Source organism: Balaenoptera ricei, chromosome 1, assembly GCF_028023285.1.
Source record: "Balaenoptera ricei isolate mBalRic1 chromosome 1, mBalRic1.hap2, whole genome shotgun sequence".
Lineage (NCBI taxonomy): Eukaryota > Metazoa > Chordata > Mammalia > Artiodactyla > Balaenopteridae > Balaenoptera > Balaenoptera ricei.
Window position 1 is genome coordinate 66177224 of NC_082639.1, and position 17323 is coordinate 66194546.

The 17323-nt window shown below is 42.0% G+C and overlaps 1 protein-coding gene and 1 non-coding gene across 5 annotated transcripts in view; both read left to right on the forward strand.

The window, feature by feature from the left end:
* ST6GALNAC3 (ST6 N-acetylgalactosaminide alpha-2,6-sialyltransferase 3) overlaps window positions 1–17323 on the forward strand; it is a 567689-nt gene that overhangs the window by 32241 nt on the left and 518125 nt on the right. The window lies entirely within an intron of this gene.
* On the forward strand, window positions 6164–6327 carry LOC132354904 (U1 spliceosomal RNA). Its single transcript, XR_009499460.1, has one exon. It is a non-coding gene; the product is annotated as a U1 spliceosomal RNA (small nuclear RNA).

The following is a 17323-nucleotide window of genomic DNA, read 5'->3' on the forward strand; positions in this document are numbered from 1 at the left end:
TCCTAAAATTATTGTACAAATACCACTTTAAACAATTTTCTTTTTCTCTTTTCTTTTTTTTCTTTTTAACTGGGAAGATTAGCCTTCTCTTATGAGGGACAATTCTTCATTTGCTAAAGAAACTAGAATTGTCAGTTAACTTGGAAATTTCTGAGTATGAGCGTTGGAGTCAGACTCATCTGTGTTCATGTATTTGCTTTCTTATTTACTGGCTTTACAACATTTAGGCAACTTTCCTAATCTCTTTGAGCCTTCGTTTTCCCTCCTGTCAAATAACAACAAAATACCTATCTTTTAGAATTCATATGTGGAAAACACCTAACATAGTCCTTTGAACATAGTAAGTAGTCAGTAAATCAAATATTGTTGTCATTATTATGAGGTTTAATTGTATGTTGTTGTGATGATGAATGCAAAAGGGAATTTTTTTCCTTTGATTAGTCAATTTATTTGTAAGATTAAAAAATGTCTCAGAGCACTAACATGAACTTTAGTTTAATTTCTTATTAATAAAAGAGCTAATGTGAGTTGAACATGTGCTCTGTTCCAGGCTGTGTACTAAGTGCTTAGGTACACTGTTTAATCCTGACTTTATGAGATAGGTGCTGTTATTATCCTCACAGGTGAAGCAATTTAGAAGTTAAATGATTTGTCTGGGATTTTCAAGCTGATAAGAGACAGAACTCATAGGAAACCCAGGGTTCCCCTTGCCTGTGGTTTTAACTGTTCTGCTGTACTGCCTCCCTCCAGGACTTCCGAAGTTCACAGTTGATGCCAGGGAGTTCATTGAAAAGAAAACATGTCTGATAAAAATTAAAATTGAGTGGGGAGAATTGGATCAGGAAAATGTTGCTAATGCAGATGGCTCTTGCTCATTTGGAGGCTGATGGAGGGCTTGGCTGAAAGTCTACACTGGTGCTTATTTTGAAGGTGGCCATGATTAAACAAATGAATCATATAAACAAAGGGAATCTTGAACCTATTTAAGTAAATAGACTTTTCCCAAGCATTTGACCACTTCTCCACATACAAAATTAAATGCAATTTGTTCTAACATGTTTATGATTATAGTCCCTTCAGATGTTCTCTGCTTGGCACACTTTTGGACATTTGTTGATTACTTTTTAGCATCCACCTCCTTTTTCTCACAGCACCTAGATAATTCTTTTGGGAACCATTTTATACCTCATTCGATAGTAGCCACTTAACCTGGGGGGGGGATGGACCCTGATTGGCAGGACCCATCTTTCAAATACCATCCTTCTTGAGGAGTATTGGGCAGACCTCACCCAGTCATTACTTAAGTCAGCGTATAACATTTTCCCTGTCTATGTTGATGAGGTCAGCACTGGGCATGTGATCTAAATTGGTCAAGTCAGTGTGATGCACAGGACTTTTGTTTGAGAAAGAGAAAATTGCTCTTTCTCTGCATGGTCTGGGCTGCCCATGTGAGGCTTGGTGCTGCTGCAGCCATTTTGCTTTCATGAGGGAAACCAGCCTAAGGATGATGCAGACACAAGGAGGAGGGCAAAGGTGAAAGAATTGCAGAGAGGCTGAGCTGGATCAATGATCAAACCATCTCTAAAGTTTGTCCTACTGCAGGACTTTTTTGGTACATGAACTAATAAGTTTCATTTGTTGTCTAAGCTCGTTTAAGTTGAGTTTCCTGTTTCATGCACTTGAACTTATGCCAACATTTTATTGCATTGTACATATACATTTCCTATAATTTGGGTTTTATGGTAATAGAGATTGAACCTCCCTATCATTGATTGGGATAAGCAAAGTTTAAGTATTAAGGCAAAACTCCCTGGCAGAAAGCAATGTTGTCCATGTTATTGAGGACCGTGTAGCGTCTTGAGATGCCTTGGCAAGATTTTAGATGTGTTATATTGTAGGTCTTCTCTGTAAGCCTCTCTACTGTGGGTCACTTTCTGGTTTACCCAGTTATATGATATCCGTAACCCTCACTTTCCCCTTCCGTAAATTTAGAAGAGTAATAGTATCTACTTTATTTGGGGGGTGTAAGGCCTAAATGAGCTGATTTGTGTAAAGTGTCTAGCATAGGGTATGTCACATAGTGAATGCTTAATGAGTGTTGGTTGTTTCTATTATTGGTATTATTATTGTTTTAGTTAGTTTTCTTAAAATTCTCTCCCAGAGCAAATCTTTGTTCCCTTTTTAGCCCTCATCCCTAAAAAATTGAACAGTGTTGATCAGAGCAAGAGGGGCAGACAGAGAAGTTTTGCGAAGTCTATAAAATGACCTTGGAAACTCCATCATTTCCCTTCCTATGCTATGCTTCTCAGACTTTGAGCTCTGTGAGCGGGCCCTGGTCTGTGCTTTGGCCTCAGCGGTGTGCCTTGTGCTTGGGATGACTGTGTCCCCCACATGATCCTGTTGATGGCCTGCAGGGCTCTGTGCAGGAATCATCGGATGGTTCAGCCAAGTTCTTCGTGAGCTGAATAATCATGTCACTTGGTGAGGTGAGGTGGAACAATAGCAACAAAATACCTTTTTTTGCCTTTTTGAATTAAGCAAACAGAAAATCCATTATTCAAGTATGAGGAATGTTAATTTTTAGATGGACGAGAGTGAACTTATTAATAACAATGACAGCAGTCTGGGACAGAGAATGATGACTGAAATCAGGGGACCGAAGTATATAAATAAATAAAATAGTGGCACTTCCTAAGCATCTTTCCTGCCCCAGGCTCACTGCTGCTGTCAAGGGAAATATGTGTGTGGCAGCATTCACTCTGAAAAGGGAACACATATATATTTCCCTGTGTCTGAGGTTTGTACATTCTGAAGAGCCTAAAGACGATTTTTTGCTATCTTTCTGAGAAATTAACTTGTTTTTCCCTTCCTGTGAGCCAAAAGAATAGTCATCGCATGCTCCCCACTCATGAGTTTATGGAAAGAAACATAGGCCTTACTCAGGGTCTTCACCAACTGGGTAGGGTTTAACTGGTCATGGAGGAAATTTCCAGGGCTGGTTTGCAGTTGTAGTACATGCATGTCTCCAAGTCTGAGTGGGCTGGGCCCCTCTTTGCGGACTAACTTCTTCCCTGACTAATCCCATGAGTACATGGCTGATGAGAATAAAAGCAACTGTTGCTAATTAAGTGTTCATCAAACACATTATTCTTTAAATGCGTTCTCATTTTATCTCATAATAATCAATAACCCAATGATATCTGTCCTATTTTTATCTTCATTTCACTGAGGAGGGTTTAAATAGGGGCTCGGAATGTTCAGTAACTTGCCCAGGACACAGTCTTAGGAAGTACACCCCCGCTCAACCTCAGGTTGCCACCAGAGGATGTGTTCTTAACAACTATTCTACTCTCCCTTGATACCATGATTATTTCCTTGCCTGGTATATATTCTTGTATGTGGTATTATGCTTGTGTTCTTATTATTCTTGGTATGTAGAGGCATTTTTCTGCTTGCTCCTGCTCCCACTTCCTTCCTTATTAATCAGTATGCACCTCTTTATGACTGAGCCCCTTTTTCCAATTGCCCTACTCTCTAGCCCACCTCATGTTTACATATAGTCCTGTGGGTGGACCAGAGTGGGTAGCCCATGTGCATAGGCTTTTACAAAGATGCAACGTGGAGAAGAATGGAAGCTTCTGTGGCTGGTTCTAGGTTCTTTTTTCCACCTACCTTTTCCTTCTGCACCCCAGTGTACTTACCGTCCTTGTCTTTTTGCTCCTATATGCCTTTCCATTATCCTTGCAGCTCACATTCTGACATTCTGTCTGGAGACATTTAGCTCTCCTGGCATCTAGGCTACAGAGCCCTAATACTTGAAGCAATTTTCAAAAGTGTGGAAAAGAGTTATATATAAAGAGTAATGTTTGGTAAAAGAACTGAGGGACAGAACAGCAACTTGGTCAGAGCCTGGCTCTTACATATGTGGTAATAGCTCAACATCTCCAATTTTCTTTCCACCATCTTCTTTAAAGTGCTTCCAAAGAAGAATTTGATCCTGGAAGGTTATGACTGGTGATAAGCTGCTCTCCCTGAGTTCATTTATTCATTTATTCAACGAACGGTTATTGCCTGTACTCCTTAAGGTTCCTAAATTTCATTGGCTCACCAATGCTTTTATTGAAAGCTATGGATTCTTTTTCCATAAAAATCCACAGCCTTGCATGTAGTTTGAACGGATTCATGGACCTTTGAAGCCCATCTGAAGACTCCCAGCTAGGAACCCCAGCTTTGTGATGTACCACCTTCTTGTTTAATCACATTCTAATCTCCAAATCAAGGCCTTCTTCATTTATGAATATAGAGAGAAATTCAACCCAGATTCTTGGATGGCACTGTGTTCATCCAAGTTCTGTTTGTTCATCACTGAAACTGTACAAGGCTGTTAAAAAAGAAAGAAAGTAACTATGCAGAATTACTCATGATCAAAGAGGTGTCCTTAGCAAAGGTGCTGTCTTCATCCATCAGCCTTCTGAAACTTGGTATGTAGGGTCTCTAAAATATTTTATGGGGAATTTAAATACTTTGTTTGAAATAAAGGTCCTAGGAGAGAGGAAAAAGAAAATCTCAGGTATGATTAGGCATAGTGGGTTAGGTAAGTCTCAGTCATTTTGAAAAAAGTAATACCAATACAGTGAGTTCTCAGATCTGTAGATGTGTTTGTGTGTATGTGTATGTGTGTGTGTGTGTGTGTAATGTCTGAAGAAAATGAAGATTTTTACACCTAAAGGAAAAGAGCATCTTCCTTTGGGGTTCCTTAGTCCACAGCAGTATGACAGCTAATCAGAAAGCTGCCACTCTATGAGGGGTTTCATTGACTCTGTTTTCATCTTATTTTCTTGGATGATTTATAGTTTCTCTGACAGGTCTGGTGCACCCTTTGCATTCCTAGGAGGAATCATACATCACTCAGAGTCCTAGAATACAGGAAGAGAACCACAGTACCTGGGCTTCTTTGCTGTTGTGGTTCACACTGACTTCCGTCATAAACGGAAGTTGACTGGTTACAAAAAAGCGAATGGAATTTTTTGCTGACTTTCTGGTTACACACTCACTGCTCCCTCTCCAGTAAGAGTAGCAGGAGAGTTCTCAAGCTAGAGTGGCATTGTGTCTCCACGCAGAAAACCAGAGCCTCCTGTAAACTGAGGTGAGGTGGAAAGGGCAGGAGATCCCAGGGCTGGACATCTGTCTTTTGTTTTTAGGAGCTGTGGTATAATTGGTCAAAGGGACTCATTATCTAGAGCTTCCCATACGTCATTCTGGAATGTCCTGCTCAAAGGAGAAGAAGCCAAGTCCTATCTTCACCTTCCTGAAGTCCTCAGTGGCTCCTGACCTTTGGGTGGTGTGTTCTGCTCGGTGCCAGACTCTTTTGCTGTAGCATTTTGGAGAACCCAGATTCCTCTCTGGCCTGGCAGATCCCCTCTCAGGCTGAGCAGGGAGTGGCTGAGGCCGTATCTGCGTTGCTTGCTCCTGGTGTTGCCTGCCTGCGAGGGCACCACGCAGAGCCTGGGTGAAGTCATTCTTCCCTGAAAACCGAGACGGGAAATTTCCTTTGAAGCCTAGGAACCGACTGAGAAGGTTAAGAAGAGCCTAGCTGAGAATAAGGCTGAGGAGTTTGTTCTTTGAGGTTTAGAAAGGGGTCACATTACTCTTACTTCTCTGGTTGCTTCTACTAACAAATTATTAGGATGAATTTCCACTGTAAAAAAAATGGCCATTTGAAAGTATTGGAAAATGTACTAAATTAAACATTCATTTTTAAAATTATAAGGCACACTATGAGAAGATCAGGCAGTGAGCTGAGAATTATCGTTGAAGTTTAATTTGTCTGTTTGCTTCTTGATATCTGGATGGAAACCAACGGGGCTGGCCATGCTCATTTCTTCTTTCTCTACCTTCTACCCACAGGGCCTCATTATAATTCCTTTTCATTCTTTTAGTTCCCTCATATTGTCCACATCCTCTCCTCCCCTGGAATCTTGCTCTCGGGAAAGAATCTGATCTCAGTTATCTATAGCTTATAAACCTTAATGTGAATGTAAACCTGGATACTGATACTCCTAGGGGAATTAGAATGACATCACTTATTATGAATTAGAAGTCTTGCTTCTTTTATGAAGGAGGTAGAGACCAGTACCTAAACACATTTCAAAAATAAATTTGAATACTTACCTGGCAGGGGAGATACCATGATCAAGAAGGTGGTTTTCCCAGGGTGAGGCTCATCCATTATGCTCGGGTGTTGTGAGCCCTACGATTTCCCCAAAATGTGGGAAACGCGACTGCATCATTTGTCTAAATTAATGCTGAGTGTAACAGAGATATCAGATATGGAAATAAAATCCTGTAGGCAGAGTTTGACCATGAGAACATAGCCTCATATAGAAATCTGCAGAAAGCTAAGTGAGAGATTTGTATTTCTACTGGGCATGGAGTTGAGGGGGTTCCTATCTATCTAGATCTTAAAAGACAGATGAGGTGGAGGAGTTCCCAAATGACATTGTTACGGGATCTTCTCTGCAAACCTAGAACTCTGATAAAGTAATGGTGGGTGAGCAACTTTGTAAGACCCTGGAAGGAAGAAGAAGAAGAATCTGGAATGTGTTCTTATATGCTTTTGATTATACCTTTGGTATGATGTGATGACCTCTTCCAGCTCTCGACAATGGCTTCCTTTTGGCCAGAGGTTATTTGACTGCTTCAGAGTGATCCTGAAAACATAATTCCTTGATTTCATCTGTGGCCATTTGTTAACTCATTGATGGCTGTCTTGCCTACTGTTGTTTCCTGGGAATTCTTAGAGAAATTCTGAGATAAACAACTCCTTTGTCTGTGGAAGTTAGCTTTGGAAATGACAAATGAAATTTTTATCTTCAAGTCGTATGTACTATCCAATCCCAGGTGGATAAAAACTTATGTATATTTAACAGTTTCTCTGAAAAAGTATAGGAAGCATTGGTACCAAGATATTAACTAGAGTAAAAGGTCCCATTATAGTTTTCATAGCATCCTATCCTGTATTTTTTTCCTTGTAGCATTTATCAGAATTGCAATTCATTACTTGTGTAATGCTTGGTTATCAGTTTCTTTCCTAGAACAAGGACTGTGTCCTACACCAGGCCCAGAGTAGTGTTAACTAAACTTCTGAGTGATGGAATGAGAGGTGCTTATTTTCTTGTTTCTGGTTTTCTCTAGTTTTACAACTTCTACCATGAGCATATTTTTTTTCCTCATTACAAAATATAAGTCTTACTAAAATGAAGGGTGCATAATTAAGTACTCTGTATTACTTTTAACAGAAGATAGTTGTGCAGCTGAAGAAAAAACCTACATGGAAAGAACTAACAAAGAAAGGGACATATGGAAGAGTGTATGGAAATGATAAGTTTCCTCTCCTGGATCTGAGAGCTTGCCAAGTAGAGGAGATATCCTAAAGAGAGTACAAAGTGTGCTGAGATCAAGAAGAGAGAATCCCCATAATAGCAGATAATTGACCTGGCAACTTTATCTTCACTTAAAAAAATGACACAGTTCATATTTTGTTCTCTACCTTTTATAATTGGGCTTGTTTTTTCAAGAAAAAAAATAAGTGAGACTGTTACTGTAGAATCACTTGTTAGATGTATTATGTTTCAGGATATATTTCCAGGCACTTCATGGTGGAAGTTTGGCCTTTGGAGCTTAGGCTTGGTTTTCATGTATTTTCTGTGTCAGTATATTTTAGTATGTCTTTAAGTAAATTGGGTAGCAAACTCTCACCCCCAACGATTTATGACTGATTTGGAGTAGCTATAATTTTTTTTAATGTCAGAAGAATTTAAATTTACTACATGGCAATCATATTCCAAAGTCACACTTAGTGGTAAAACCACAGAAGAAGTCATTTACACTTAACAGGGGCTGTAGGTCTTAAGCAGTGGTCGTTTGGTAATGTATCTTTTGATTTTAGGTTGAAAAGAAGCTTGATGTTTTGGGGTCTCTGGTTTTCAGGTGAGTGGCTAATAGTCTATTGTCAGAAAAGCACTGGGGACCGGAACATGTACTTGGCTTCTTCGAGTGCAGAAACTCTGCTTCTTGGTGGACCACAGTTTGACTTTGTTTTCAGGGTTGCCGTGGTGTAACAAAGCATCCCTTGTGCCTTTGGGGTTGTCCTTGCCACCCATCACCTGCCAATTGGTTCCTGTCTGTGGAAGTGTTCTGAGTTGGAAAATGAGGTGTGAGAAATACTTTATTTAATTCTAGGCTACTCTTAACTTTTGGATACCGTTACATTTGAAAGTTTAGGATTTGGCCTGGTTCACTTGCTCATCTTCTCATTTGAAAATATGCATTAACTAATTTTTGAGCATTTGCTATTGCAAGGCACCATACTAGGCACTGTGGAATTAGATTCAGAGAGGAGAGATAGGCTCTGTTCTCATTAAGTTTACAGTATGAGAGGCAAGAAAAAACCATCAACTGAAAAGCTACACAGCTTTTATAAAAATTTTTTATTTTATATTGGAGTATAGTTGATTAACAATGTTGTGTTAGTCTGTGGTGTACAGCGAAGTGATTCAGTTATACATAATACATGTATCTGTTCTTTTTCAAATTCTTTTCCCATTTAGGTTATTACAGAATATTGAGCAGAGTTCCCTGTGCTATGCAGTAGGTCCTTGTTGGTCATCTGTTTTGCATATAGCAGTGGCTACACAGCCTTTTAATTGAAGTTGTGATCTGGTCTGGTATAGGTGTTATGAGGAAGTCTAAGTGGAAGATACGCTAGGGGGAAGTAGCTAGATGGGAGGGATGGAGAGTGTGGTGACTTTATGTGAAGACCTTGAAGTGAGAAGGAACTTTGTCATTGTAGAGATGCAGTGACTACAGCTCAGTGCGGGAGGGTGAGTGTACCCCCAGGGCAGATAGAACAGAGGTCAGGGGCCAGATGGTGGGGCTCCTAGCCACGTTGAGGGCTTTGGACTCTGTGAGCTAGGAGCTTTCAGTTGATTTAAATGTCTACTTCAGGAAGGATGTGTAGGGGACACATATTATTTCATTTGCGTGTAGCTTGGCCACCCCTCCGTTAGCCCCCTTGCTGTCTTGGAAATTGCTTCCCTATCACTCTATCTCCATGATTATCATGGAGGCAGTCATGCTGCATTAGGCTACTCTGTGTCTGAGCCACAGTGGATTGATCCAGGGGTTTTTCTTATTTGATTCCCTGAGGTATTGGAATTGGCACTGAGAAAGAGAAGTTAGTTTCTCTCCTGGTGGCTGAAACAGGGGACAAAACTGCAGAGCTCTTTGGAGGCCATGTTCTGTCAGGTGGCCTGAGACACAGAGATGGAGGAATGAAGCAAATCCACAGAGAGAATTTAAGGTGAAATCAGAGACACAGAACCTATTCCTGGGTCCTCCACATGCTCCAGGCCTTGGTTCTAGACCTTTCTAGTATGTATCTTAGCCTTGGATTCCACAATATAATAGCATTGCTCTAAAAAATCTTCTCTCCCCACTTTTTGTTAAAATTAGCCAGAGTCAGTTTCAGTGACTAATGTAAAATTATTTTTTTCTGTGTGTGCAGACATTTATAGACATATATTACAACTCTGCTTTAGGCCCATCTTCTGATTGTAAGTGGGCCTCAAAGCTTGTGAAGTCGTGGAAAGTCAATTATCCTCTAGTTTAGTTTGAGGATACGAAGGAAAAGGAGAAATTCAGTTCATCTGACATTTCCCAAGGATGAAAATGTGTTCCAAGGAAACTGCTGCATAAGCAGAAACACTTTAACAAGATAATTTATGGATTTGAGTGTAAAAACTTAATAAGAAGTGAAATTTTTTACCTGTAGTATTCTCTCTCATCTGAGTCTTTAAAGCCCACTCAGGTCTTATTTCTTTTTAAAGGCGATACAACCAGCAAGAGTATTAGCATAAATAAAAAATGTGGTTTATTTATAAGCATGACCGACTACATTTTCTGAATTCAGTCTTTGCTGCACTTGCACCTCTTGGAGTGAGCAGCTTTGCTAATGGCAGGGCCACTCGCGCTGGTCTGGCCTCTGGTCCTGCTCATTTGAATGACCAGCCTCTGCCAACCACTGCTGAGATTGGAGAAAGTGCTAGCCTGAAAATAGGCAAATTAAAGACAGTTCTACGGTGGTGTGATACCAAGTAGTCCTCTTACCTAGTTACTGAGCTCATCGTGAAACAGTGCAGTACAGCGGAGAAGAGCGGGCTTCTGGGGATTCAGGCCTGTGTGGAAACCCCACCTCTGCTCTTCACACACTGAGTGACTTCAAGCAAGTTACCTGATCTTTCTAAATAAAATGGGTCACTAACAGTACCTACTGCATTAGAATATTATGCTTCAGTAAAATAATATTTATGAAGCACCTAGTAAGCTTTTAATATTAGCAATTATTGTGGGTTTTATTATGTAAAGCAGTTACCACAGTGCCTAGAACTTGATAAATGCTATGGCTCTTTTATCCTTAAAATGTACATATCCATATCTTTAAAACTTCAGTGGGTAAACATCTCCCCTGACCTATGTGTCCCTGGACAGCAGGTGAAGAATCCTTGACTCATTCCAACCTCTCATTTGATAGGCAGAGAGACTGAGTGAGACCCAGAAGAGTGGCAGTTTCCTAAGGTCAGGCAGTGCCTGGCAGAGCTGGCTGTGGAACTCAGGGACCTGTTTCTTAATTCAGTTTTGTACACACAGCGTTGCCTGTTTCATGTGTAGAAGATCTAGCTCATTCTTTGGCTTCATTGATATGTATACAGAGGGCACATGACATTTGCAAAAGATACAGTTTGAGGCCATCCCAAACGTTCAGACTTGTGAATATGGAAACGTTCATACAGATCCTTGTTTGTCCCAAATCATATTTCTGTTAGGGATCATGTGTTTCCTATGCAGAGCCTTATTTACTAAAGTATCTTCCTTTGCTTGATGGCAAATTTTCACAAGAAACCTGAGTTTGTAATCACTTCGCAGGTATTATTGCACCCAAGGACAAGGAGGGAATCTCCAAGTTTTATTGCTAGAAAGATGCTGGGCACCTGGATTCTAAATGATTGCCCCAAACACTGGTTGCATCATGTAGTTGAGCCAAATTTGTACTTCAGTGAAATTTCACACTAGAACATGTCATGGATCTTTGGGATTGCCCATGAGTAATTGAAGCAATGATTGTTAAGTCCTTTAATTCTAGACATTTACTCTATGCTGGTTCCGTTATACTTGACATTGGTCAGACTCCTGGGTTCCATGGAGGGCCATATTTTAAGAGGGCTGCAGCCAGACATAATACATAAAGAACAAGCAATGAGGGTGGGAAGAAGTTCTAGGAGTTGGGTTCTGTGAGGGAGGGTAAAGGAATTGGGTATATTTGCCTTGGAAGAGAGATGAAGAGGGGTAATAAAATCTGCCTTCAGATATTTTAAGGCTGTCAGGAGGAGCATACCCAGTATACTCTGTCATACTGGGTATTTCAGAAGACATATTTTAGGCTGTTTATTAAAAAAAATGTAGGTGATACTTGAGTAACATTAACTATAACAATTAAAGCTTCCAGTTATTGAGCGCTTAATGGGTATGAAGTACTATGCTAAGTGCTTTCCAGGGATTACAGTCCCTATTTTATAGATGATGAAACTGAGAGTCAAGTAGGTTTGGGAATTGGCCCCAGAGCGCCCCTTAAGTGGAAGGTCCATAGGACTCCAGAGCCTTGTGAAGAGCAAATGCCTCCCTCACAGTGTGGATGGGAGGTTCTAGGAGGGATAGGGTCTGGGAGCACCTCCCTGCCTTGTGTTCCACTCTACCTGGCCGTCCTAGCACAGGGCTTGGCCTCAGCCTGGGCTCAGCAAAGGGTTGTACAATGAACGAATGAGTGGATCCTGCATTTGGTGGGAGCTTGGACTTTTTTGACTGGGCTCTGAGGCCCTTTCAAACCCACTCACCATTTAGTAGGAAATAAGATATATATCCCCATCACTGAGCTGTTGGATATAAGCAAGTCACAGCTAGTCTGGTGTGGCTGGATTTGGGGAGAGAGAGGCAGGTGATGAGAGTACTGGGGGTGGGATTTTCCTTACAGTCTATTAATGGGGCGTGTCCAGGGTTATCTGGTGTTTCCTGCTCCAAGTGCTGCTCTGTGCATTCTGTGGTGCTTTGCAGGGACAGAAGACTTTAAAAGCCTTTGAAAAATGACTCCCGTTGCCTTTGGGTTAGAGGCCAATTTATAGGAATAATAAATGCCTTATATTAGTGGCGCACTCTGAACACTTGCATAAAATGTCTCCTTTGATCCTTGAGGTGGGTAAATAAGATATAACTCCATTTTACGGAAGTCACTGAAGCTCAGAGAAATTAAAGGACTTGCCCAAGGGCACGTGAAGTTCCAATTTCCCTCTAAGCTGCAGCCTTGGTCATCATCTATCTATTTGGTATCTCCACTTGGATAGGTTAATGAGTACTTCAAATCCAGCAAGACCTAACAAGAGCTCCTGATTCCTGCTCCTTTTCCCGTGCTCTCTGTCTCAATAAATGGCATCATAGTAAACTCAGGTATATTAGTTTCCTGTTGCTGCTGTAGCAAGTCACCACTACCTTAAAACAACACTAATTTTATTGTTTCACAGTTCTGGAGGTCAGAGTTCTAAAATGGCTCGGCAGGGCCGCGTTCCTACTGGAGTCTCCATTTCCCTATCTTTTCCAGCTTCTGGAGGCTGCTTGTGTTCCGTGGCTACTGGCCCTGCATCGCTCTGACCTCTGCTTTCATTGTCACATCTCCTTCTCTCACTCTGACCCTCCTGCCTCCATATTTCCTTTATGAGGACCCCTGAGATACATTGGGCCCACCCAGATAATCCAGGATCATCTCCCCATCTCAAGGTCCTTAATGTAACCACATCAGCAAGTTTCTTTTGCCATGGAAGATAACATATTCACAGGTTTGGAGATTAGAATACAGGTATCTTTGGGAGCCATTAGTTGGCTTACCACACCAGATTCTAGGGCTAAAACCAAGGTGTTGTCCTCTGTTTTTTTTCATCCAGTCCATCAGCAAGTCCTGTTGGGATCTCTGCCATCACCACTTCGCCCACCACCCTTTCTCACCTGGACCATTGATGCTCAAGCCTTTTCATCTGGTCTCCCTGTGTCCACCCTTGCCTCCCTACTGTTTGTTCTCCACATAGCAGCCAGAATGGCCTTTAAAAATGTGGGTCAGACCACACCACTCCTCTGCACAAGCCCTCCAGGAAGTTTACATCTTACTCAGAAAAAAAAAATCCATATCCCTTTCCATGGGTTATGGGCCTTACCGTTTGGGCCCCTTGGCCTTGCATTTCTGACCTCCTCTCCTCTCTCTGCCTTACTCTGCTCTGGCCATGCCAGCTCTCTTGCTGTTTCTTAATCATGCCTAGGACATCCTTCCCTCAGATATCTACATGGCTCCCTCGCTCCCTTCTTTCCTGTCTCTGCTCACATATTACCTCCTCAAAGCATTTAAGAGGCATTGCTGTAGGAAAGTGACAAAGACCATAAGCAGATAGTTACTGTATATAGCACCATTGAGTTAAGAATGGGCAGCGTGTGAAGTACCAGCTGCCCAGGGAGGGGCATCAGATCTAAATGAGTGTGTGAGTGTGCTTTTATGTGTGGCACTTAGGGGGTTGGTAGAGTGGCGTTGACAGAAAAAGCCAGCAGAATGAGGTAATAGCTAGGTTAGCTTTGAAGAAAGGAGTAGAGATTTTAAGAACAATAATCATAGCTACCACTTATGGAACACCCTATAGTGGTGTAGTAAGTAATAGTAATCACTTATATACTTCTTAGCATGTTTCAGGGTCAGTGCTACTCATTTTAATTTCTATTACGCTTATTTAGTACATTACCTCATTTTAATCCTCACACATTTCTGTGAGGTTGGCATGGTATTCTCCCCATTTTTCAGGTAAGGAAACTAGTAGAGGTCATTTGCCAAAGGTCACACAGCTAGCAAATGTCAGCAGTGAGATTTGGATTTGTCTTCAAAGCCTAATCTATTAACTACACAAACACTATTCTGCCTCTCCTCTTGGGGCGGCGTGTGTGTGCACGTGTGTGCGTATGCAGGCACGGGCGTGAGGGGGGGCACCAGCTGTATGTTATTACCAAAGTATGAAATGGGAGGTGGGGAAGGTAAGGACATGTGAGACAGAAGGCTGGAGGGGTAGGCCTGAATCTGCTTCCATTTCCTAAGTTTAGGTGTTAACATTTCCCCCTTTCCTCTCCCTGGGGGATGAGAGTTTCTAAGTAACAACTTTTGGAGTTATCTGAAGAGAAAAAGAATGCTCTTAGTTTCAGGTGCAGCTGTGAGGTCTAAGCTGGAGAAGTGAGGCCAGCAAATTGAGCTGGGCTCCTGACAGTGGTTGCTGGAGTGCCCGGTGATCCTGAGCTGGGCAATGCGATTCATCTCCATCTGCCCTTCCTTCCTGGGCACCCATCTCGCTGATGATGAGCTTGGGGTGGGAGGAGAGCCAGAGCCGAGTCCTGTTCGCATCCCCCTGATGAGGAAATCACATGCACCCTTTCAAGGTGATGTGAAGAGATGACTAAACATTCCGAGAAGCTCCAGCTAGAAATCCTTTTAGAGGCATTGACTGGGCCAGAGAAGGGTTGGTTGCAGTTGCAGTTCCCCCCAGCTGACCTTGCGTAACGTAGCATGTCCCTGGATGGTGACATGCAGTAACTCCACCTACTGTGTATTAAAAAGCTGTATTGACTTATTCCTAACGGGGAACCAGCTCTGATCTCCATTTCACAGCAGCTGTCATCTGCTGCCCTGTTCAGCGACGAGCACGAGGTCAGCCTGTCCCCAACTTCTTTTCGTTTTGTGACAGTGTTAAAAATAAAAAAAGCTCCCTAATTGTTCCAATTCTCCTTCATCTGGATTTGATATCCTGCTTGCTACCTAGGCCTTTCAGAGAGCTCTTCTTGATCATACACTTTTTCAGAGTTCTTATCTGTTTAAATACAATTTGGGGAAAGGTAAAGTGTTTGTGTGTAAACTGCAAACCTGCCTCGTCCCATATGGTAGCCACCAGCTACGTGTGGCCCCTGAGCACTTGGAATGTGGCTAGTCCAAATGAGATCTGCTGTAAGAGTAAGATACGCACCAGATGACAAAGACTTAATACCAAAAAAAAAAAAAAAAAGAATGTAAAATACCTCATTAATAATTTTTTATATCGATTACTTAGTGAATGATAATATTTTGCTATATTAGGTTAGATAAAGTATGATACTAAAATTAATTTCACCTATTTATTTTTACTTTTTTACCGTAACTACTAGAAAATTTAAAATTACAAATGTGGCTTACATTCATGGCCTGCATTATATTTTTCTGGGATAGCCCCTCTCAACCTATAAGTAGCTAACAAGATTTCTGTCTGCTGTAATCCATTCTTAGAGCAGAAGATCAAGTGAATTAAAGACTTGCCCTCCTCTCCTTACCCCTTGCCTTTGTGGTCCTGGACCCACTAATCGAGTCCTGTTCAGGTTTTAGGCACTGGGACTACTGATCACCAAGTGGCTGCTGGTTGGCGCTTTGCCTCATTTTTACCATCCTCTGGTCTTTCTCTGGGGTTCCTCTGCAGGCTCTTCTCAGTCAGCCAGCCCTAAATGGGAGCGATCTCACAGTTCTGACCTCAGCCTTCTTCTTTCACTTCCCTCCCCTTCTCACTTTCCTGTCCTTGGATGATTCCATCCATGTTTATGGCTTCATTTACCATCTTTAGACTGATGACACCCAAATTTGTGTCTTCTGCCCCAACCCCTCTCCTGACATCATTAACTCAGCTGCTTCCTGGATGACTTCACTGGGTTGCCCTGTAGGTACCTCAAAGCTCAGCATGTCCTCAGTGAGACTCTGACTCTCTCTCCCATATTTGTTTTTGTCCTGTTTTGTCTTCAAATCTTAGGAGTGGTGCTAACATCCATCCATTTCTCCAGGTCAGGTACCCAGGCAATAATATCCTTGTTGCCTCTCTCTTACATCCCTACATCTAGTAAGTACCCAGGCCCATCAATTCTGCTTCTAAATCTTTTTGAGTCCACCCTTTTTTCTCCACATTCTCTGCTACTGCAGTAGCTCAGGACACCGTCTTCTCTCTATCTATGTTTGCCTCAGTCTCCCCACTTCCTTCCTCATTGTCTCTAGCCTTGCTCCCTCCAGGACCCTTCTCTTCAGTACAACAAATACGATCTTTGTAGAACATAAAAGTCCTTGCTTTTATCATCAAGTCCATATCCCTTTCCGTGACCTACAAGGACCTGTGTTTTCTGGATTCTGCCGGTCCTTCCAGCCTCATCTCTTGCTTTTCTCCCCACCAGCCCCAGCTCCCTACCCACTAGCCAAACCAGACTTTCTTTATGCCTCACAAGACTGCCTTCCCTTGCCTTGCCTTGGCTAACTTTCTCAGTTTAGGTTAGGTGTTCCCACTGTGCTCCAGGCTTCCTCTACCACTATCCTGATGATAATGCTGGGCTGCAAATGTTGGTTTAATTGTCTTTCCCTTCCCTTTAGTCCACGAATCCAGGAGATCAGGGAGTCTGTCTTTCTTGTTTATCTGTATTACAAGGGCCTGTACAATGTCTAACCCGTGCAAGAACTTCAGTACATCTTTGTGGAGTAAATGAATAACTGATTCAACTATTAGAGGTAGTTAGAACATCGGACAGGGAGTGGAAGCCGTACTCGCATCCCTTGGCTCCTTGCCTGCGGGTGGAGTATGAACACAGCCACTCAGGACAGTGCTGGCTGGCCGTCACCCTGGGCTGGGTTCTGCTCTACCAGCGAGCTACTCACCGCTTAGTTACTAGATCGTGGGGAGGCACAGAGTTAGTCACTATTTACCAACAACCAATATGGCTGAACCGGCACATACTGGTGAAAGATCTGGTGAGGGAAAGAGTTCACATTTAATGACTCAGAATAATTTTTATTTGTGTTTGTGTGTATCTGGGGCTTTCATTTACCTGTTCTGCTCTTACCTGAACTTCCTAAGACCCACTGGCAAATTTGGAACACTTTCTAATCGAAATGTACATGAGACAAGATCCCTATGGGCGCCCTTCTCTTTTCTGGCTGTGCAGCATTTTACCCGAAACTCCTGAAAAGATGCATTTAACTTCCAGGCGATTGCAAGGAACAATGGCCAAGTGTGAGATGGAGATAGGTACAGGACAACATGAAACATACAAGATGGGCTTTGCTTCTCGCTGAACGGTGTATTTCACATCTACTAGAAGGTGTGATTTAGAAGTGTTCTCTAAGTTATATAACCAT